Source organism: Saccostrea echinata, unplaced genomic scaffold, assembly GCF_033153115.1.
Source record: "Saccostrea echinata isolate AGI-Se365-2 ecotype Australia unplaced genomic scaffold, CSIRO_AGI_Sech_v1 ptg000006l, whole genome shotgun sequence".
NCBI classification, from domain to species: Eukaryota; Metazoa; Mollusca; class Bivalvia; order Ostreida; family Ostreidae; genus Saccostrea; species Saccostrea echinata.
Window position 1 is genome coordinate 9,849,274 of NW_026889755.1, and position 11,276 is coordinate 9,860,549.

At 34.1% G+C, this 11,276-nt stretch overlaps 1 pseudogene; it reads right to left on the reverse strand.

Moving 5' to 3' along the window:
- Positions 1–1,252: 1,252 nt before the first annotated feature.
- Positions 1,253–10,942, reverse strand: LOC133180110 (uncharacterized; annotated as a pseudogene).
- Positions 10,943–11,276: the final 334 nt, after the last annotated feature.

Below are 11,276 nucleotides of genomic sequence, written 5' to 3' on the forward strand. Positions count from 1 at the left end.
ATGAAAATTTGTACACTTATTATATACCATATGAAGATGTGCACGTGGTATTTTCAACATTATATGATAATTTTTCTGCATTTTACATGTGGTTTTTTTCATTTTTATTGACTTAGTCATTTCGGGTTCATGTCTAAGGTTTGAGACAAAGAATCTAGAACATCTGTACAAAAATGTGAACTACAGCTTAAAACTACTCATTAGAACTAAAACAAAATCACAAAGTATTAAAAACAGTTTTTACATTACACAGCAGATAGTGTAAATCCATTTGTCACTTGGGAGTAATGAGTGGAAATGCATCCAGATAAAGATTAATTAATGAATTCAGTATGGGAAGCTGTTAGGGTATCTCTGATCAAGCAGGTCTTATCTATATCTCCTGGGAATTGGGCAGAAAGAAATAAAGATCTCTGTTGTCTAAGTCTCTTAATTGTAATTTATGTCTGTCAAAATACATAGTTACTGGAACCAGCCATTTATTTTTAAAATGAGTTTGATATAAAGGTATTAAGATCAATTTGATTTTGTATAATTAATTATATTTTTTTTCAATCTCACAAAGATGACAGAAAGTTGCAAATTATTTTTTTTTCAATGTATTAAAAAACACTAATTATTAGTATTGATGGTTTATGAGCTGCACCTTAGTTTCATTCATTAAAAAAATGTAATGAGTAATTAAATTTTCACTCTAAATGTTTAAGCAAATTGTGAACGCCTCTCACATCTAGAAAATATTAGTGATTTGGTACCTTCTCTGAAAAACCCAGCGGGGGGGGGGGGGGGGGGGGGATTTGTCCCTTTTGGACAGTTCTAGTTCTCTTTCGTAAAATGTCCCTTTTATGTCTTCGCCATCTATGTCCTGTAAATGATATAGAGGTATTCTCTGTTTGGCCATGACTGATTTAATGACGAAATATTCACCTGTCCACCTCTCATCGTATTCTCGATCAAATGGCTGTCTCAGGTGAGAAATGCGAACTTTATTGCTGACTTTAAAATGAAAACGCAGAGGTCCAGATATATTTATTTCGGATCTTTTTACTTTAGTTCTGAGAGCATGATCGTACAAGCTCATCCATATAGATGCTTCGTCGTTCTTTTTCACTTGTTCGGGTGCCATCTTGATGGTTCGGTGATAGGTGGCGTTATAACTCTTTGTGACATTAGCTAAAACATCGATCCATCGATGAGTCTGATTTTGAGTCATGTATCGACTCAATCTAGATTTTATAGTTTTAATATCTCTTTATGCAACGTTTGCTTTCTCTTCGTTTGGAGAACAGAAATGAGTCACGCCGTTTTCTTTTAGAAGCTTCTGAACATCTCTGTTCATGAATTCGGAACCTTTGTCGGTTCGTATTTTCTTAGGCTTGTTAGTGTTTGAAAACACAGAGGCTAAAGCGCGTGACATCTCGCTACCTTTGGTAGATTTTAAAGCGACTGTCCAGGCATATTTAGAAAATACATCAATGACAAAAAGAAAGTAACCAAATTCATCGTTTTCTTTGCGATACGAGTTCATTACGGCCGTGTCAGCATCCCACTGATAACCAATCTCTGGAACGACTACTCGCACACATTTGAATTTTCTATTAATCTGTGTAGAGTAAACGTTTCCTGTTTTTATAACCAGTTCTTGATTTTTGTTCGACTTCGAACATATTTTCCCTCTTTTCGCACGGCATGATATAATTTTTCCAAACCCCCAAATGACCCTGGATGCTTTGGGTTGTAATAAACGGACTCTAAATATTTCTCTATCAAAAATTAAAAGAACTTGTTCTTATAAACACATCTCGATTTCTAAAATTGTTGGAAATACTACGTTGTCTAAATCATTAAATCTCTTAATGCCGGTGATAAGAACTGTTCCTCGCAAATGACAGGTGAAATGAATACCTTCTCGTCGTAACATGACGGCGGGAAACAACTCCGGGTCATATGAAAAATTCAAAGTTCGAGACAATGAATTTGCGTTCACTTTTCCAGATAATTTGTGGCAAGCAGACGAAGTGACTAGTCGTACGTCTTGCAAACGCACATCGTATCCGAGTTTCTGTATGACGAGTGCATACTTTCTCAGTCTTTCAAGTCCCTGACTGAAACTTTCACAAGGACCATAACAATTTATTTTTCCATTGGAAAATATTAAACAATTTCCTCCGATTTTCCTATTTTGGTAAATTACACCTGGAAATGACCTAAGGTCGTAGCGCACATTAATTAACTGTCGAGGCAAGAAGTTGAGATTTAGTATACAGTTCATTTCTCCCTGATAACCCACGTTAGTCTGTCTCATTTTAAAAACATAAAATGATAAACACCCTTTCCGAGTTGTAATTTTTATATTCATATCCTGATAAAGTAATATGATTATATAACAAATCGGAAACATGTTTAACAATAACACTGATGATACAACAAATAGGAATCATGTTTAACAACTTCATTTATTGACATGTAAAAGATCTAGAATAAAAATACATTTTACACCACAAGTGCATAGAATATGTGACATATTGACAAAGATTTCACCGCAAACGATTCATAATGAAAGGGAAACAATAATGATAGTACATACAAAAAATCTTAGTAATATTAATAAATATATTACAATATTTATGCTAATTATTGTTCTTTAAGAAGTTTTTTCCTGCACCGTTTCTTTTCACCATTTCGTATAATCTAGTGGGTTACAGGTAGGACACTGGAGCAGGCCTAATTGATTCAAATGATCATCGCCTATGAAACATGGAACGAATGAATCGAATTCAAAAATAGCTTTCTCTATTTCCGTCACATGAGACTTCAACCTTCTGTACTCGACCGGGCGAAGACAAAGTCCCTTTTTTTTGGAGCGAGTATTTCTTGACCTACTGGTTGCCAGTATTGACGGATGTCCACACATGGATTATCCTTTTTAATTGTGCAAAAAATGTTAGATCCCATGTGGTAATTCAACTCTTCCTTCTTGTTCAAAGCGTTATCAATCATGTCTAAAACCATTGTCAATGTTTTAAAAATGTCTGGTTTTAAACTTATTCCCTTGTTGCTGGGATATCGATCCGATTCCCATTCGCGTAGGTCTACTCTGTATTCCTTGTCTTTCGTCGTGTAAACCTCTACGAAGCGTCCATTTTCTAACGATAACTTACAGCAAGAGGAAAACATGTTGTCACCGTGAATACTGCTGGTCAAATGACAGAACACTTAAGAACGTTCCGGAAACGGAACAGGATGGTCGTCATATCCGATTTTTAACTTATTGGGTCATTTCCGTCGGAAAATGTTATATACATAACGATTGATATACTAATGCATCTAGAAAATTTAGTGAAAAGTAATTTTTTCTGATGTTTCATTTTTTTTAATTATCCAGCGAGAGTCATGATTGTCTAAAATACTCAAAACAATTGATATTTCAACGTCTAATTAAATACTCGACTTGAAGTCATCTGTTGTATTCTGTTGGAATTGTTTTAAACAAATGTCTACTTAATCAATTCATATCTTCATAAATCAAATGAAATTAAATTTATAACGACGAAACGTTGTTCATCATTCTAATCCTCGCATTAATACTACTTATTGACTTCCTGCTACGTTCCTCCCGTATTACCTTCCTGGTTTACACTGATTTACGTCCTGAACCTCAATCCGACTGAACCTCAATGTGGGTTATGATGTCTCGCATTATACTACTTTTATACAAAGCCGAGCAATTTGCAGTGAGGAGAAGATGGCGCTATTATTAACATGCAACACGTATACTCGATCAGTATGACTATCGATAAACTCACAGACTTAGCTTAATTATCTATCAGAATTACATATAACTATGCATAAATGTAATGACCTTGATGTGCTTCTTTATCTCTCCAAGTATGCTTCAATTTAATTCTTTTTCTTTTGAAGTAGTCGCCCGCATGGCGCAGTGGTTAGAGCGTTTGCTCTAGAGTCGCGAAGTAAAGAGTTGATCCTTACGTCGCGGGTTCGAATCCCACTGTGGGACGTGGAGACCGGTCCTTCGGATGAGACCGTATAAACCGAGGTCCCGTGTCGCAGTAGGTGTTGGCACGAAAAAGACCCCTCACTGCTTAATGGCCGTAAGTGCCGAGCATAGGACAAAAATTTGCAGCTCTCCACCGGCAAGTGGTGGCGTCTCCATATGAGCGAAAAATTCTCGAGAGGGACGTTAAACAACATACAATTAATCAATCAAAGTTTTGAAGTAACGCTGTCGATTTTTCGTGCCAATGTGCATTTGTTGTTGCTTACAAATAAAACAGCGTGGTGCGTAGGAAGATGAAAAGTAGCTCAGTCTATTTGCAGATTTTAATCTAAAACCTTTTTCTTCAGCATTTTTAAGTGATTCATTTAATAAATCATATGTTTGGAAAAAAAATGAAATTAAAAAAAAAAAATTAACTCCGCACATATGCATATACAGGAATATGAGAAGTGAGGAAATACACTTTTGTTTCTTCAGCGGTTTAAAGTGCATTATTTTTTTTGTTGGACCGACACAATAAAGAAATTCAATAAAAATGATATTATGTATACCTATCATGAATTTGCTTTTTGAAAAGAAACGGTATAATGTGTAGAAAAAATATGTTCGTTTTCATTTATGTTGAATTTTTCAAACTCAAAGGTAAATTATTGTAGAAGGAACTAAATAAATGAGCTGTGTTCTTTGGTTGCAATGCAGGAAAACCTAAGCAAGAGCGTAACTGAGTTGATGTTCCATTAACTCGTAAAAATCATGAAATCCGACTAACAGAGGATATATAAGACGTGAAGAAAAAAAGTAGACAGGTGCTCTAAATACAATACAAAGAAATACAGATGCAGAAAAAAGAGGCAAGTTTATTAATTTGATATATTTCTCATATAGAGAAGGACCGAATATAGTTTTTTTTTTTAATTTAAAAAGAAAATTTTAACAAAAATATTAATTTTGACCGAATATATATTTTTTATTAAAAAAAAAAAAAACGAAGAAAATTTTAACAAAAAACACTACTTTTTTTAACATGAAAATTGATTTTTGATATATGTATAACTATTTTCTTCTTTTTCTTTAACTTTTCATAAGTTACAAGTTTTAATTATTTTTTTGATTTTTTTTTTTTTTACTTTTTGGAAAGTTTTAAAAATATTCAGGCGTTTAACTTTTCAGAACTTTTTAGATGAGAGAAAGCGAATTGATTTCTTAGGTAGCAAGTAAAGATGTAATCAAACATATTTCTTTCTTCGATAAATATTGTATGCTCTTAATACTATTTTTAGATCGCCTGAGTCACTCAGGTGACCTATTGCTATCCGTTTTCGTCCGTCGTGCGTTAACTTTTGAACATTTTTAACTTCTTCTCCAGAACCGCTCAACTAATTTCAACCAAATTTGGTATATAGCATCTATGGGTGAAGGGGAACAAAAATTATGAATTTCATGGTCACTGCCTCCCTGGGGCCTAAGGGGTGGGGCTAACACCACCAAAATTAATGCAATCTTTAAAAATCTTCTTTACTCCTGAACATCAAGCAGTCAAACTGTTGGCATGATTGTAATAAGCATTGAACCCTCTTCCAAAATTGTGAATTTCATGGCCCCAGGGTCAGGGGTTCTGGTGTTAGGGTGGGGCTCTATTGATTATATAGTGAAAATGCATTAATTCTTTGTAAATCTTCTTCTCTGCTCCTGGGTATTAAATAAAGTAACTAAGTACATAGTTATGATGAGCAAGAGTGCCTCTTCCAAAATTGTGAATTTCATGGCCCCAGGATCAGGGGTTCTGGTGTTAGGGCGGGGTTCTATTGACTATATAGTGAAAATACATTAATTATTTGAAAATCTTCTTCTCTGTTCCTGGGTATTAAATAAACTACCTAAGAACAAAGATATGATGAGCATGGCTGCCTTTTCAGTAATTGTGAATTTCATGGCCCCAGGGTCAGGGATTCAGGTGTTAGGGTGGGGCTCTATTGATTATTTGCATTGATTCTTTGAAAATCTTCTTCTCTGTTCCTGGGTATTAAATAAACTAACTTGGTGCATAGTTATGATGAGCATGGTTGCCTCTTCCAAAATTGTGAATTTCATGGCCCCTGGGTCGGGGTGTTGGTGTCAGGGTGGGGCTCAATTGATATATATAGTGAAAATGCATTATTTCTTTGAAAATCTTCTCTCTCCTGGATATTAAATAAACTAAGTACATAGTTATGATGAGCATGGATGCCTCCTCAGAAATTGTGAATTTCGTGGCCCTTGGGTGAAGGGTTCTGCTGTTAGGGCGGGGCTCTATTGACTATATAGGGAAATTGCATAAATTCTTTCAAAATCTTCTTCTTTGTTCCTGGGTATTATTCAAATAAAGAAAGTGCATGGTTATGAAAAGGAAGAACGCCTCTTCCAAATTTGTGAAAATCATGGCCCCTGGATCAGGGTTCTAGTGAAGGGGGGGGGGGCTATTGATTTTATAGTGAAAATGCATAATTTCTTTCAAAATATTTTTTCTACTACTGGTAATAAAGCAAAGAAAACAAGTATATAGTTATGATGAGCAAAGTGCTTCTTCCAGAATTGTAAGTTCATGGCTCCTGGGTAAGATGTTCTAGTGAGCGGGGGGGGGGGGGGGGGCTTTATTTATTTAATTATATAGTGAACATGCATTTCTTTGAAAATCTTCTATGCTTCTGGGCATATTCGAGGCAAACAGAGTAAAAGTTTTAGTATGCAAGGGTATTTTTACCAGAGACCAATGTGAGAAGTAGTAATTTGGGATTAAAAATAGACATTTTGTTAATAGTCTGCATGGTAATAGTGTTAAATGGGGGACAGATAGATGCTACACCAATTATTTTGTTGATGCTTATCATACTATTTTTCTTGCTTTTGGGCAACATTAAAAGCTTCATTTATCAGTTTATGGATCCTCTAAATTGTTGTATTGTACTCAGGTGACCGTTAAGGCCCGTGGGCCTCTTATTAATTTAGAGTTAATAATCAAAGTACTGAAAGTACTGAGAGACGGAGGCTGTCCATTCTGGGGCATTTAATTATGGCACCTAAGCAAGGTTGATTTTATACTTTTGATAAGAGCATCCTGTCAAACTCATTCTGTTATATAACCATATAAAAGTGCTCTGTTCCTCAATTCAGGGAAGCTTGTAACACCGTTTGTATAGTTTCTGTGTGCAAGGAATCCTACATTAGATCAAATAGAATTTTAACATTTTGCAGAAATATTGACCACATACAAATTTTGACACAGACCTTGAACCAAATGGCCTTGTGCTTCATAAAGTCAGATAATGAGTGTACACCATGTTATGACCTGCATATAAAATTAACAAAGATGGACACGCAGGGTGATTCCATTTATCCTTTCCTCTGCTTTAGGGATATATCGCTAAATATTCATAATAACAAAATAACATATAAAATAATCCAAAATTTATTTGACATTTCCGACAAAATAAAACAATGCTTTTTTTAAATACAAAAACTTGAACACAGTTTGGCACCATTAAGGATTTGAATTGTTGAGCACCATAGTAACAGATGAAAAGAATAAATGGAGGTTTTTTTTCTAATGCAATGGGAAGATGAAATGATTTCATGGAATAAACTGGAATACGTATCTAGACTAAAGAGAATATGACATTTACAAAATACAAGAGTTTCAATGCACATTTAAGTAATATAGGTGTCTGACACAATATGATACAAGCCTTGTCTGAATTCATCAAATTTAATAAACATGAAGTAAGAATGTTTTCAATTACTGTTAAGCTCTATATCTTTGGAAGGATTCTTTTTTTCAAGATTTGACTTTCCAATGGAAAAAAAATAACATTACCTAAGCTAAGTAATGTAAGAATAATGGTCCAAATTATCAAGAAACTTATGGGAGTAAAAGTCAAATATTTACATAGGAAATATATCAGCAACTTTGAAACATTATCCACTAAGCTAAAAGGTCACACTGGTTAAAGTCAACTTACATCTAACAGATCTGACTAGAGTTCACCTACATGGAAAAGAAATTGACAATAAAGATATTATCAAAATATGATTAAGCAAGCCAACTGGTTGCTAAATATATGTGCTAATTTAGCAAGAAAACACACAATATACAAGCATATTACATATAACAAATGAACAATGATGCCAGCTAGAGCCTACTTTATCCAGGTAAAACCCAATTTGATAAAAACTGGAAGAATCAGCAAAACAAATTATCAATAAATGTTTAAAAATGTGTTTAACTTTTACAAATGGCAAAATACATAGCACAATTTAGTCCAAAAAGCTGATATGCAAGGTAAAGCATCTGACGTCTTAAAAACGAAATAATACTGAATTTTTGTTATGCTACGTTTATGCCATGACAATGAAATATATGAGGGCAGAAATATGGCAAATGCTTACACACATCAAATGTATATATAGGAAAAAACCATACCAATAAGGAAAAATTGCATTGCATGAGTATTTCACAAAACTTTGGCAGGGAAAAAATCCCATGGCTTCAAATTATTCAAACACACAAAAAAACTATCCTAACTATAGTATACTATGATACAAAACTTGTAAAAATAATAATAAAGTACAACATATACTACAATGTCCTGTATTGGCAAGATTAAGAAAGAAAAATCTTTGCAGATGAACAAAACCAAAATCAATGCTACATGAAATTCTTAGAGCTATGCAAGGCAAAACAATATCAATGTGCATAAAAGTAACACTAAGCAGATCACAAGGCATTAAATCATGATATGAAAACGATTTCCATATACTGTTTTTAATATTAACACATCAAAGGTTGACAATATTGAATCGCCTTCAGTCTGACAAGGGAAAAAAGCTCTATGTACACAAGTGCAAAATATCTTGAGCATCATGCACTGTCACAGCAATTATGTAGGGCAAAAAGCTGTAGCATTCAAATGCTAAGAAGAAATAATATAAAGGGAAAATAGACAATTCTCTATAAAAGTAAAAAAAAATGAAGTACAGCTTTGCAATGAATTTTAAAATTGAAAAAATGTGTCATTCTTAATTTTGTCTGTACATAAAGCATAGATCAAGGAATTATCTACATGTGTAACACAAATACAAAGGAACAATCTAAATGCAACATTTCATACCCTCAGCATTGCTGCAAGTAACAATTGCTGTTCAGAAGCCTTGAAATGATATGAAAAATTTTCATGTTTTGATCAATATCAGGTGACAAGATGTAAAAGTGAATCCCTGAGTAATCTGTAAAAATGGCACATATATTTACCACACATTTACTATTGAAAATACCAAAGTGGATCATTACAATACTTGTATGTTTCACAATTTGTAAATCTCTGATGATAAAAAAACATGGAAATGATATTCACATGCATTTGTAAAAAGACCAAATGAATGAAAAATAGCAGTAACTTTGAAGTTTAACAAGTAGAATAGAAACCTTCTATAATCATTGGTGTTTTGACACAATAGTAGGCGAGTTATTTATACCCGCAACATAGCTTTACATTTCAAGGATGTCAAAAGAGTTTACATTTGATCCAGTCAAATTGATTTGAACCTTGAACGGCAATTTCGTGATCAAGAATTCTTCCAGATCTGCATCATTTTCCATACTTCTTTCGTCCTCTCTTAAACTGAGCTCTAATTTCAGCAAAGCCAAATCAAATTTTACATCTTTCAAACCCTTCGTCTCGTCTCTGATACACATTTCCACGTCCTGTTCAAGTATCGCCAAAGCCTCTACTTGGCCTGTCACATCAACTTCACGGGGAGCAACAGTCTGAAAGGTATTATGGATATTTTAAGCTACAGAATTTTACTGTAATTTGCAAGGTAGTTTTAATAATTTGCTAGAAAGGAACTGAGCAATGTTAAGGACAATCCTTTACAAAACAAGCAAATTATATTCTGAGCAACAATACTACTACCTTCCATTAGTGAACATAAGAAAATACACAATTTCCAAAAATTATATATGCTTTAAACAAAAACATGAACTAAAACATTTTACCGATTATACTGGTGTTGATGCTTCAACATTGCTTCTTTTTATTCATAAAAATATATATTCAACTTGAGTTTTCCATTATTTAATACTTGCATGCTACCTTGATTAAAGAGTTCCTTGTCGTGTTCAGTGATTTCTTCTTTTGCCACTCAGACACGACACAATGACAAATTTCAACGAAGTCTTGCACTTTAAGCTGGCTTTCTGCCAAATCCCTTCAGAGTGTTACCTCCATTGTGTTTCCGTGTTCCTCTAAGGTGATGGTTCGAATTTTTATCTCCTTTTGCCCAACTTGAACAAATCTAACTGCTTCATCCTAAAAAATAATATACACAATAGATTATAGAAATATGTTCAAACAAAAGCAAAACATGTACATGTGAGTAAATGGAAAATATGAATGCTTTCAATTTTTGCACTACTAGAGGGAACAAACTTCCAATATTTACCCGAATTATCTGGCCCTGAATAGTTACGATGTCACGCAGAGGGGAGTCCATGGCTTCCCTCAGCGTCTTGGAGGGAGATGGAGGCATGATGAGAAGTGTTGCCTTCTGAATTTGTCCATCAGGCAGTTCTAGAGCAGATGCACTCATGACTTTTGAGTGCCCTGAAAGCACTACTCTCTTTCCTTTCACCAGAAAGTTCCTGAGTTGAAGGGTTCTTCCTTCCTTCATTTTGTTACATTGCGTCTCATCACTCAGAGTAGCCAACATTGCATCTGTTGAATCAGCAATGCTAAAGTTTAGCATGCTTCCTGGCACTCCATTGCTCCCTGTGAATTTTGCTGTGTGGCCAACTTTAGCAACTTTCACAACCAACTTCCCCAGTGGGTAGGTTACCGTCTCCTTGGTTTTGCTTTCCTCACTCAGTTCTTCCAGAGATTTTTCTTGCATCTGAATTAAGAAAATATGTTTTTATAGATAACTGGCAAGAAATTTGATACAAGATGAAGTCATTAATAATCAGTAGATTGAAAATAAACAACCACTTTAATAACATTAACCTTTGCTTTAGTTTTATATGGGATACTAATTTAATCTGAAAGCTTAATGTTCTGTTATTGCACAATTACCAAATAAATATGTCTCACAATGCAACATAAAATGAAACACTACAAAAATGAAACACTACAGGAAAAAAAAAGTAAAGAAAAGCTGTCTTAGACTAACATTCTAGGGGAAATATGGAAATTCTTAAAATAGTACTCATGATCAGTGTGTACATCTA